We start from the raw sequence: 12,711 nt of genomic DNA on the forward strand, positions 1-12,711 counted from the left end.
TGTTTCCCAGAGCGGCTACACCAGTTTACATTCCCACCAGCAGTGTAGGAGGGTGCCTGTCTCTCCACACCCTCGCCAGCATCTATAGTCTCTTGATTTGTTCATTTTAGCCACTCTGACTGGTGTGAGGTGGTCTCTCAGTGTGGTTTTGATTTGGGTTTCCCTGATGATGAGTGATGTTGAGCATCATTTCATGTGCCTGTAGGCCATCTGGATATCCTCTTTGGAGAAGTGTCTGTTCATGCCTTCTGCCCATTTCTTCACTGGGTTATTTGTTTTTTGGGTGTGGAATTTGGTGAGTTCCTTGTAGATTTTGGATACTAGCCCTTTATCTGATATGTCATTTGCAACTATCTTTTCCCATTCCATCAGTTGCCTATTGGTTTTCTTGATTGTTTCCTTTGTGGTGCAGAAGCTTTTTATCTTGATGAGGTCACACTAGTTCATTTTTGCTTTCATTTCCCTTGCCTTTGGGGATGTGTCAAGTAGGAAATTGCTGCGGTTGAGGTCAAGGAGGCTGTTTCCGGCTTTCTTCTCTAGGGTATAGATGGTTTCCTGTCTCTCATTCAGGTCCTTCAGCCATTTTGAGTTAACTTTTCTGTATGGTGTAAGAAAGTGGTCTAGTTTCATTCTTCTGCATGTTGCTGTCCAGGTCTCCCAGTACCACCTGCTAAAGAGGCAGTCTTTTTTCCATTGGATACTCTTTCCTGCTTTGTCAAAGATTAATTAGTCATACATTTGTGGGCCCAGTTCTGGGTTCTCTATTCTATTCCATGGGTCTACGTGTCTGTTTTTGTGCCAATACCATACTGTCTTGATGATGACAGCTTTGTAGTAGAGGCTAACGTCTGGGATTGTGATGCCTTCTGTTTTGGTTTTCTTCTTCAATATAATTTTGGCCATTCGGGGTCACTTGTGGTTCCATATGAATTTGAGGATAGTTTGTTCTAGCTTGAAAAGAATACTGGTGCAATTTTGATGGGGATTGCATTGACTGTGTAGATTGCTTTGGGTAGTAATGACATTTTCACCATGTTGATTCTTCCTATCCATGATTATGGAATGTTTTTCCATTTCTTGGTGTCCTCTTCAATCTCTTTCATAAGTTTTCTATAGTTTTCATCATATAGGTCTTTTACATTGTTGGTTAGGTTTACTCCTAGGTATTGTATGGTTTTTCATGCAATCGTGAATGGGATCAGTTTCTTGATTTCTCTTTCTGCTGCTTCATTTTTGGTGTATAGGAACTGATTTCTGTACCTTGATTTTGTACCCTGCAACTTTACTGAATTCATTGATCAGTTCTAGAAGGCTTCTGGTGGAGTCGATTGGGTTTTCCATGTAGAGTATCATGTCATCTGCGAAAAGTGATAGTTTGACTTCTTCTTTGCCAATTCTGATGCCTTTTATTTCCTTTTGTTGTCTGATTGCTGATGCTAGGACTTCCAGTAGCTATATTAATTTTGAACAAGTTATTTAAATTCTCTGAATCACAATTTCCTCTTCTTTGAAGTAGAAATAATAATTCCTACTTGAAAGGTCATTGTATGATAAAGAAGATTTTAAGAGTCTGTTGTACCACCTGATATGTAGTTGATATTCACTAGATTGATGAAATATGTAGTATCATTTTATAAGCAAGAGAAACTTACTATGGGGTTTTTTTTCCTCTAGCAAAATAGGTGTTAATTTTTCTAATGAGTGATTTTGTTGAAAGATATTTCTATCTTGGTTCTTTACGTTGTTTTGTCATTAATTAGATGATTAATGCTCTTGCAATCATGATCATGAATAAGGGTGGTGGCATGAAATATTTATTTTGTATAATGATATGCAGTGCTATATCATAAATTTCTTCATGGTGAGAAATTCAAACACTTATAGTACAAATGGTTTTCCTTTTAAACTGCTTGGTATAGCTTTATATATTTCAGCTGTGTGCAATTCAGTGGCTTACAATTACATGTATTCATACATCATCACATCTCAATTTTGTATGCCTCTTTAGGGTCACAAATAAACTTCCTGTATGTCCTCAATGTCAGAAATGTGAAGTGTCTAATATTTTACCCTATGTATTACCTGACAATCTGTCTATCACATTTTCATAGATGCTGACAGAAGACACAAGATCACTGGGTCAGAGATAGGGTTTTATTACATAAGACACAGCAAGTAGCATGAACTTGATGCCAGCATATAGTTCCAGCACCAGGGGCCAAATGCAAGGTATTTGCATCAATTTCTGAGCTTAGGAAACCTCAATCTTTTAAAGCAAACCAAGTCAAATTTTACCTCAGAGGGAGACAGTATATTTGTTCTACTGGCGAGGCCAAGGATCTGTCCTTTACTCCAGAGTAGGACACTATCTCTATGTGGACTCTGTGTACACCTGTGAGAAGTTAGTGTATAATAAAGTTTAGTACCTTTACTCACAAGGTGTCCAGAAAAGCAAGAGACCCATGAAAAATTGTCTCTCTACATTGCATGGCATTTAGTCATCTAAATCCATATTAGGAGATCAGTAATGTTAAGGCAAATTAATTTGACCAGAGAATCATGAAACCACTGCTGTAAATTACATGGCTATTTGTGTGTATTCTATACTGACTTCCATTCTATTGAGTTTCTGAGGAAGATACTGATTAAGAACTCAATCATTTGTATAATGATGATATAGGAAGACACTCATGGTTCACATCAACCACAAAAATTGAGATGAATGGGAACAAAGGAATTCAGTTAGTGAAGTGGCAAATTAGAGGAGTTTCTCATTGGGAATATTAGCAAAAGTTGTGATTAGTGGTATGCTGGTAAATGTTTGACAAACTGGCTCTCCATTTAAAATAACAATAAAAACAAAGCCCCCAAACTAATTTGTAGTGTATACCTATTTTCCTGGTCTAAGTTATCTTATCAAGGTCAATTTTAAGCTAACAATGTGATATCTCTTAATGTGGAATTCAGGAAAGATGTGTACAATCTGTTCTCCAGAATTATGAGGCAAGCTTAAGTACACCATTGGTTGCATTGGACAAAATGGAAGTTATAGTAAAAGATGCCTATTTCTTTGTCTTAGTGCTGTCTCTCACATTGCAAAAGGTAATAAGTGCATGCTAGTGTAACTTCTTGGGACATATCATACTTGACATGTCTAGTCTTTTACTAGAGACCTCTCTAGTTGATTTTACTAGAGAAAATAAAAGGGAATGAATTTGTGTGACAGTTGCCTAGCCTGTAAGAAGCAGGGCTCAGGTCAGGATGCAGCCTTAGCTCCCATCTCCTACAACACTATCATAATCAGAGGCAAAAAGTCTGCTCTTCCCTCATATATTACCCATGAGTTATAAATTAAGAGCTAGTTGATTACTTTTCATTGGCTTACTCATACAACCCATTTATTTTATATGAGGTACTGATTGTCATTGGTTCAAATGTTTTAGCTTGCTTAGAGAGGCTAAATGACCAACTGATGATGACAGGAACTAATATATATTGTGACTAGCACTTGGTAACTGGTAGAAGGTTGCTACCTTTGTTCCATTATCATATTGTTTGCATTTTGTGAACAAACTTGACATGTATTCTCTTTTCCTCATCTCCCATGGTGAATCACAATGAGATAAATAGCTAAGTTCTATTTTGCCATGTAGAGGAGAGCTCCACATGATGGACAGAAACTAGGCAGGCATGCACCCTAAGGAAACATCCAGGTAGATTTTTGTATCATTGTTTTATTAATGACCTTGTCAAAAACATGTTCATTTTCAAATAACTATGCTTATACACCACAGCCAGATGATTCTTGCCTGAATCCAGAGACTTATATGCTGCCGTTGAAAGCTAGCTCCAGTATCACCACACATTGAGAGACCACTAATTTTGCACATAAGGTGCTCCTCACAGAGTGCAGCAGTCTCTGCTCTTTCTGCTTCTCAAGTCTGCACGGCCAAATCCCCCAAGTCTGCATCGCTTGGTTCCCTTCTTCTCCCTTCCATCCTAATTATATCTGTGATTTTTTAAATACTGGGTTTGAGATGTGTTTCTGGAAAAATAGTTTGACAATCTGCTTGCAGAGTTGATTACACATTAAGCTAAACATAGATGGATTTGTCTTTGTTTAAATAACTGTAATTACCTTTTGGTTGGGTGTGTATACTTTTAAAACTCCATTTCAGCTCCAGTAACTGTATCCAAAATTGTGAGGCATGTTCATTAGGAACAAACCACATTTATTCTCCATTTAACCTCTGATTGCATTGAGTAGGCAAAATACTCCTATGTTAAGAACAGTGAGAAAAACACCATCAGTTAGATAAAAGAAGAATTGATTTGTTCTTCAATTTTCAGAGCAGCATGACAGTTAGAATAACTTTTTTTTCCAAATCACAAGGCAGATGAAAAATCTAGAACACTTTTTAAATTTCTATAAATACTTAAGATTATAAATGTGCATGTTTATTTTCTTTTGAAAGGAGTGCTTAAAAAAATAACTGAAAGGAATTCTTCCAATCATTAATTTTCCTTTTATTTACTAAGCAATATGTTTACTGATACTACTAAGTGTTGGGTTTCTTTACTAAATACTAGTGATCAAAAATAAATTCATATGGATTCTAATTTGAGGATTCCATAAGTAAGGGAAATCAGATATGGGCAAAGAATGGCAACACAATGCTTAATGTGTGTTATAAATAGAATAAATTGAATATGAAGTTAGCATGGTCAAATTGGTCCTAGGCAATTTAGTAAAGTTTAAGATAGTGCAGTTGAGTTTTGTTAAAAACTTTAGAGTTTGTGATCACTTTGGGCAACCCTGGGCAGTCACTTGTCTGAGTACCTTCATGGGTTTCAGAGAAATATTTTGCAGCAGGTGGACAGATAAAGGAAGCCACTTCTCAACTTGCCACGAATAACTGGTAGTTTTGCTTAAAGCTTTCAGAGATTGGAAAATGCTCTCTAGTCCAATGGTACCAGAAGTCTGCCAGCCATAGGACTTGAGGTCATATACGCAGGGAGTCAGAGCACAGATAGAGCTGCTGAGGGAAAGAAGTAATGGACTGGGAGTTAGTGGTCAGATAAACATTTCCTTAAAAGTATAATTGACATTACAGTAGTATTATATTCTATCCCTACATGTTTGATTTAGTTGGAATTTTTTCAACACCTACCCCCAGTTGGCCATTCATCAAAATACTACCTGTTTTATATTTTTTCCAAAAATTGGACTTAATTCTTTTTTGTTTGACATTTATTTATTTTTGAGAAACAGAGAGACAATGCATGTGCAGGGGAGGGGCAGAGAGAGAGGGAGACACAAAATCCAAAGCAGGCCCCAGGCTCCAAGCTGTCAGCACAGATCCTGATGCGGGGCTCGAACTCATGAACCGTGAGATCATAACCTGAGCTGAAGTCAGATGCTTAACTGACTGAACCACCTGGGTGCCCCTAGATTTTAGTTCTACTTTATGAATTCCATAAATGGCTTAAGAAATAAGACAAGCATCAGATAACATACAACCAGGGCCTGACTCAGTTGTTTTGTCTGTGATTGGGGTACTTCCTGAAATCACTATAACATGGATCTTCTTCTGTCTCCTTCATTTTTTATCTTTTGAGGTGAAAGAGTTTTAAAGCCTCTCTTGGTATCACCTATCCAATGTGTCTTTATTCAGCTAAAGTCTGAGTTATGCTTTGTGTTCCTTTGGCGTGGTACAGGGAAACTGTAAAACAGAATACAGAAAATATTGTTTATAATAAAAGTGACTTGGGCTATGAAAGTCAGTCAGCCACCCAATGACATTAGTCTGCCATCAGGGACTACTAACTTTCATTAGTAATAGGAGAGGGACTGTGAAAAATTTCAGGCCATTAAATATGTGGCATATGTATAAAGAACAGTATAATTAAAAGAAATTTTAGATTCCTAAGATGTCAGCTTTGATACAGTTTCTCTGCTATTGAAAATTTGACACTATATAATCGCGTTTATGTAAAGCATATTAGAAGCTGGTGTTTCATTAACTTACGAAGGACAGTAGTTTAGAAACTATGTGTCAATGAATGCTGAGACTTTCCAGAGAGAGATGGCTAAGAAAATTAGCTTCAAACTCAGGACCATTAATACACACAATGTCATATTGACTATGGCATTGAGCCACAGAAGCATGGTGTAAAAGTTTAAAGACTCACACTCTAAATTAGATGCTTTGTACCATGAATTTTAATTAAATGGAATTATTTTCAAACAATAATGGGTGTTTAACTGTAAGAAAGTTTGGGGCTGAATTTATTTTCTGTTTTGTAGCCTGTCATAATGTCTGAGGTTACTTTAGCTTCAGACAATGTTATGTAAGAAGAAATGTTTCTGTTACAGGGAATTGCAAGCCCTAAAAATGCTATAGTGTCCACTTGATAATCTATTAGGGAAAAAGCTCTTGAAGGTGCATATGGTAATTGAGTTGTTAGAGTTCAGTCCTTAATACCTGACATTGGTCCATCAAGCCTAACACTGAGCAGACCTTAAGGGAAATGTGTTAGCAGCCGAATTTTAGGTTTTCCCTTCTGCAAATCATTGGAATAAAACCTAAGAAGATTTGGTTGTTTTTGCTATGAAAAAAATATGTTTTAATCACTGGAAACATAAAATGTAGCACCAGGCTAGTAAATCTTTCACATTTCCCTTATCTCTTTAAAAACTTAAAAATGCTATTAGCTTAAAACAAATAAAGTAATGATAAAAAAAAAAAGAGGTAATCAGCACTTCTGAAACCATGTTTCAAAGGAACAAGGGCTTGAAAGAAAGAGCCTGCTTAAAGTGTTTAAAGAGCATTATGCAGCGTTAAGAGGTCAAATGCCTAGGAAAGGAGAAAGTAATTTAGTGGAATACAAAGGCTCTCCTTGACTAGAAAGCCATTTGCTCTTTAAAATATTATAGCGGTTTCAACTGGGAATTCTACCAGAGTTCATATAGTGGGAGGAAGATGTTGAAAAAGAAAGCAGTGAACCCACCGCTGTCAAGACCCTCATTAAGGAATCCGTTAAAGAATTAAGGATTACTTCAACAATCTTTATAGACCATCTCTTTGCCTCCTTCATCCCTCCTCTAATCCATCTTGAACAACACTGACAAATTGGTCTTCTTACAACATAGCTTTCATCATGTTAGACTCTTGGCCATGTACTACAGGAAGATGGAAGCAGCTGTTTTGTTCAAGGTAAATGGAAGATGGGAGAAAGTGGAGACAGGGAAATTGGTAATTACAAAGTCAATGAGAGGAATTGTTGGCCTAATGATAAAATTTACAACGAGATTGTGATAATCCATATATAAAGGAAGATACAAATGAGAAGAGGATGTGAGCATGATAGAAGAGAGAGCGAGGCAGAGACCAGAAGGAAAATGGACAAAGCTTGATGTCTCTTGGATATTAGAAGCAAAGAAGAAAGGAGCTCTGCAGTGCTGGTCTGGATCCCCAAGTATTTCCAGCTTGCTGCCGGTCATCTGGGTATCTTGTACAAGCATGTACATTTCTTGCATCTTATTTCTACATTCCTAAAATACAAGAATGGGGAAGTAAGTCATTTCTTAGGCTGCTTGAGTTTTACAATTTGGATTAGCTGTTATTTAGGATTGCAAACCTCAGTGATATGCTAAATAAGTGTAAAATACAGTGAAATCAAAATAAGAGACATCCAAAAGGAAATTTGCAGGCAAAACAATTTTCTAAAATGTATGTCTTAAAAGTTCTGAGAGGTTTGTGGAAATAATGAGAACACTTAAAAACTATTTATTGATACTTTCAGTGTTCCAGGCACTCAGTAGAACAAATGTGCTTCTTGCCTGTTTCAGTAGAATTACTGAGTAAACAAATTTACTGAATGAACTAGAGAAAGAGCAAAAGAGAGAAAGCAAGGCAGAAAAAGCATTTAAAAATGGCTGACAATTCAACAGGCCAGTTCACTGTTATTAATACATTACTATTAATGTATTAATATGTTAACGTTATCAATATATGACAGAATAAGCAAGAGATGGAAGAATATTTTGTACCCTATTGATGTCTCCTGTTTCTCTTATCATAGGTTAGCAGTATTGTGCCACTGTACACAGTTTTACATTTTTGTCATGCAACCATGTCCTCTAAACTCAAGCCAATTATTTCATCTCTTGCTCAAAGAGTTAGTGATCACTCAAAGTGAGAGGAAATATGGCTACAATGGTTTATTGAGAGAGAGCATGTTCATGTCTAACATAGTTCTTCCAAAGAGTCCATCGAGAGTAGTTTAAATGTGATTTCCAATAACGACAAACAGTCTACTTTATGGCCACAGTTAAGAGAGTCCAAGAGGTAAAGAAGAGACTGGGGGGGAGTCTGGAATGATTAGTATTGAGGAGGAGCTTACAGCTGTCTTAACCAATGCCAGGTCCCTGCGCGCTCATCCCCGGGGTTAGGCGGTACCTGTTTCGTCAGCCCCCACCAGCAGGGCGGAGAATCATTGCGGGTTCTTTTCCTGAGGGAGGGAGAGAAAGGGCAGGAAGGGGGACGCACAGAGAGTGAAGTCACAACACGCGGTTTCGATCAAGCCTCTTCTTTTCTCAGAAAACCCCTTATCTTATAAAGGTTTCAAGGCAGGAAAACAAGGCAGCTGACCTAGGTCGGTTGCTAGGAAACAGGGTTAAGGGAGTAAGGCTGGAGTAAAAGGGGAACCAGACTAGAGTGTTCTAGCACAGCGCCTGAGGGGCTGATACCACCCTGCCTGCAGGCGGTTGATCTTTGATCTTCTGGCTTCTCCTGACCGGGAGCGGTACTCCCCTGCCTATTTTGCAACTCCCCTCAGGGAGTGACAAATCCTTGGAAAATTGAGAAGATAAAAGCAGTGTTTTTCAGAGACTAGAGTTAAGAGAAAAAAAAAATGAACTTGGTTGGGGCACCTGTGAGACCCTTGTCTGACAGGGAGTTAAATAGCTAAGACCAGCATTGTAGATAATCACGAGACAAGGAATAATCTCCACCAACATGCATCACTGTCAAGCTGAGGTGTTAAATAAAATGGGATCAGCAGAAGAAAGAAGGCTACACCAAAACTGAGTCAGAAGAGAAAGTTAATAAAGCTCAGAGTAGAGCATAGACTATAATCACTACTTGGGCTTTCTGCCCTTCTTTTCTCTTTAATTCTTCAAGTAGAGAGCTACCTACAACTTTCTATCTGCAGTGAACAGTGTAGTAATCTACTCCTTAGATTGGAGGAATATAAATACCCCTAGGGCAGCAGTGAGGCAGCACCTATTTGGTCAACTTCAATAATGATCCTGCCTACAGTAATCTATAGTAAATTAATTACTACCAATAATATATAATCTCATATATATCATCTCAGTACTCTGAAAAATACTACAAGGAGAATAATCCCATTTTCCATTTGAGGTAATTGAGATTCATATAGGTTAAAAACTAATTACTGGTCTAGTAATGAGGCTCTTATCTTCCTGTGACAAAGACCTAGCCCGCAAACTACCTTCAGTGTGAGGTTGATGACTTTCTCCCTGGTCCTCAGGCTTTGCTCCAGCTCTTCCCGGGAATTACTTCAAAGATAAGAATCTTACTTTTTAAAATGAAGACCATCGTTTATTTAATGTCTAATTTCTTGGTTGTCAAGGCCTATTCACTAGAATCTCTACTTTTTATTTTTCCCTGCTACTGGTTCTAGAAAAGTGGAGATAAGTGAGATTTGTCATTTTTTGAAACATGTATTCTCCTGGGTACATCTGTGTAAGCGAACAAACAATGCAATCTTAAAGGCGTGACAAAAGACTTAGAACAACTATTATCACAAGTTTTTCTGCTTCACTTTTATGTTTACAGCAGCGTTATTTACAATAGTTAAATTATGGAAGCAGTTGATATGTCTATCGATAAATGAATGTATAAAGAAAATACGAGATATATACATATACACACACACACCACAGTGGAATATTATCCAGGCATAGAAAAGAATGAAATCTTGCCATTTGCAATAACAGAAATGGAGCTAGAGAATATAATGTTAAGAGAAATAAGCCAGTCAGAGAAAGACAAATACCATATGATTTCACTCATATATGGAATTTAAGAAACCAAGCAAATAAGCAAAGTGGGGGGAAAAGGCACAGACCAAGAAAACCAGACTTCTAACTATAGAGAACAATGTAGTGGTAACCAAATGGGAGGTGGGGGCAGATGGGTAAAATAGATGAAGGGGATATAGAGTTCATTTATCTTGATCAACACTGAGTAACAGATGAAACTTGAATTACTATATTGTACACCTGAAACTAATATAACTCTGAATGTTAACTGTACTGGAATTAAAATAAATGTTTTTCTGCTCCAATTCAACCAAGTAGTAGGTTATCCTCTGTTAGTAACCAATATTTACCTTTGAACCCACACAACTGCTGAGAAGCCCATCTATGACGCCAGGAGTCACGGTTTCCCTGTCTCCACCCCTACTCACTGCCCAGCCCCTCCCACTGAGAATCTCTGGTGTTGAGGTTGCAGAGAAGTGCAGTTGTTTGTGATAGGGAGGAATACCTTAAAGGTCCATGAGTGTTAGGCTCAAATTTCATTTGAGAGGTAGGTAAGTGTGAGCCTGTGCCACTCAGCTAGGAGGCGAGTACCAGTAGAGGAAATAGTAGAGTGAAAATAGATGAGTGGGGAAGTCGTGTGTTGCCCCTGGGGATCTACAATGTGGTTTAGAACACCTGGAACAGAAAGTAGTGGGAGAAGTTAAAGGAGTTGAGACCAAAGGGGCAATCATACCTTACTGGAAAATAAAGAGGGAAAAAAAATATATATATATATTTACTTTGAGAGAGGGAGAGCCCATTGTGGGGATTGAACCTACGAACTGTGAGATCATGATCTGTGCTGAAATCAAGAGTTGGGCACTCAACCAAGTCACCCAGATGCCCCTACACCATCTGTTTTTACACATTATAACAAGTCATGATGCATTTAACTAATGCTGTCCTGCAGTAAGTTAGCAGCAATTGTAAGGATGTTACTGTCTACCCATGTATATATCAGTAAAAGTGCCCTGCAAAAGTATGATTTTATTGTTACTGCTAATGGTATGAGCTGGACATTTGCAATTTCTTAACATTTTAGTTGAGAAAATTAGGATGTTTTGAGAAAGGAAAGGATGATGATTTGAAGGTTTTGGTGAGTTTGAGAGCCCACCAAAGTCAGTATCTGCAGCAGAGCTGCCCCCTTCTTGAAATAAGAGAAACAATAATGAAGCACGGTTTTATAAAATGCCACATCCTCATTGCTCTTGAATAGCTTAAAGGACAGTAATTTAGAAAAAGTCAAAGACATTGATAATTCTAAGTTGAAGACTAATTCTGAAAAGCTGGACTCTGAGAAACTTAAGGAACAATTCATTTTATTTATATTTTTCATATATAGAAAAATACAATTGATACATGATGAATCTGTGTCATAGATGAAGCTGGTTTAAGAGAGCCCTTTAAATAAGTACACAATTTAAAGTCTACTTGCTAAGAAAGCGTGATATCAGAGATTAATTTTTCTTTTCCCCCTAATGTAGAAATATATAATGCTCTATCTTATAACAGGTGGTTGTGTTAATTATGATGAAATATAGAATCAAAATATCTTTAGGAATTAGTGATTAATTGGTAGTGGAGAGTGAATCATCCAATTACACGGACACAAATACTCATTCAGTGTTGACAATAATAAAAGTAAAAAGGTGAAAAAAGAGGAAGAGAAAACATTCCGAATAACATTCTAATAAGCAGCAGTTGAATAAATAAATAAAATTCGTATGATCAGGAAAATTGTGTTAAAATGTATACAAAGTATATACTATTAAGCAAATAAAAATGATTACTGTATGTTTACCATTAAGTAACTAAATACAAAGAGTTGTTTCTAAAAGTCAGAAAGAGAATACAGCTATATTGCAGGAGAGGGATTTATGATTAATTATTAATCTTTTACATTGCTTTAGTGTTCCATAATGGTAAAGATTAATTACACAATCCTGCCCAATAATTGTCTTGGAAACATAGAAATAAACAGAAGCACTGTGATCTTTTTTTTTTTTTTTCAGGCTTATAGTCTTCAGTTAATTTAACAGCTCCTTAACATATAAACAGAGTCTACTAGTTTTCTGAATTCTAATGGAAATTAGCTAGTCTATGAATATTACCAACTAACCACCACCAACCCACTTGTGGAAACAGCACACCTTTATCCCATAATCAGAAAGTACTACCTTTGGTAAATCTGTTTGATAGTTTCCACACAATATTCTCTTGGTAACTTCTCTGATGTCTTTTCCAATCTCTATACACTGAGAATGTTATAAGATTATGGAATAAGATAATAATATATATTAAAATCATCTTTTATGTCTTCAATCTTAGATATCAGATTCTTTAATAATGCAGGATATATATCCTTTAGATTATGTGTATTGTTTTGTTCTGTAACAAGATGATTAGCTGAACCTGAGTCAACACACACAGCAATATGCTTTCATATCTCAGATTTTATTAAACTCAGTAAATTACTTTTATTTTAAAAAGAATTTTTAATGTTTATTTCTATTGGGAGAAAAAGAGAGTGAGGGGGAGGAGGGGCAGAGAGAGGGGGAGAGAGAGAACCCCAAGCAGGCTCCACATTGTCAGCACAGATC

The 12,711-nt window shown here is 36.9% G+C and overlaps 1 protein-coding gene across 1 annotated transcript in view; it reads left to right on the forward strand.

Annotated features, from left to right (window-relative positions):
* UNC13C (unc-13 homolog C) overlaps positions 1–12,711 on the forward strand; it is a 593,765-nt gene that overhangs the window by 200,144 nt on the left and 380,910 nt on the right. The window lies entirely within an intron of this gene.

The sequence above is a fragment of the Suricata suricatta genome, chromosome 9, assembly GCF_006229205.1.
Source record: "Suricata suricatta isolate VVHF042 chromosome 9, meerkat_22Aug2017_6uvM2_HiC, whole genome shotgun sequence".
Taxonomy (NCBI): domain Eukaryota; kingdom Metazoa; phylum Chordata; class Mammalia; order Carnivora; family Herpestidae; genus Suricata; species Suricata suricatta.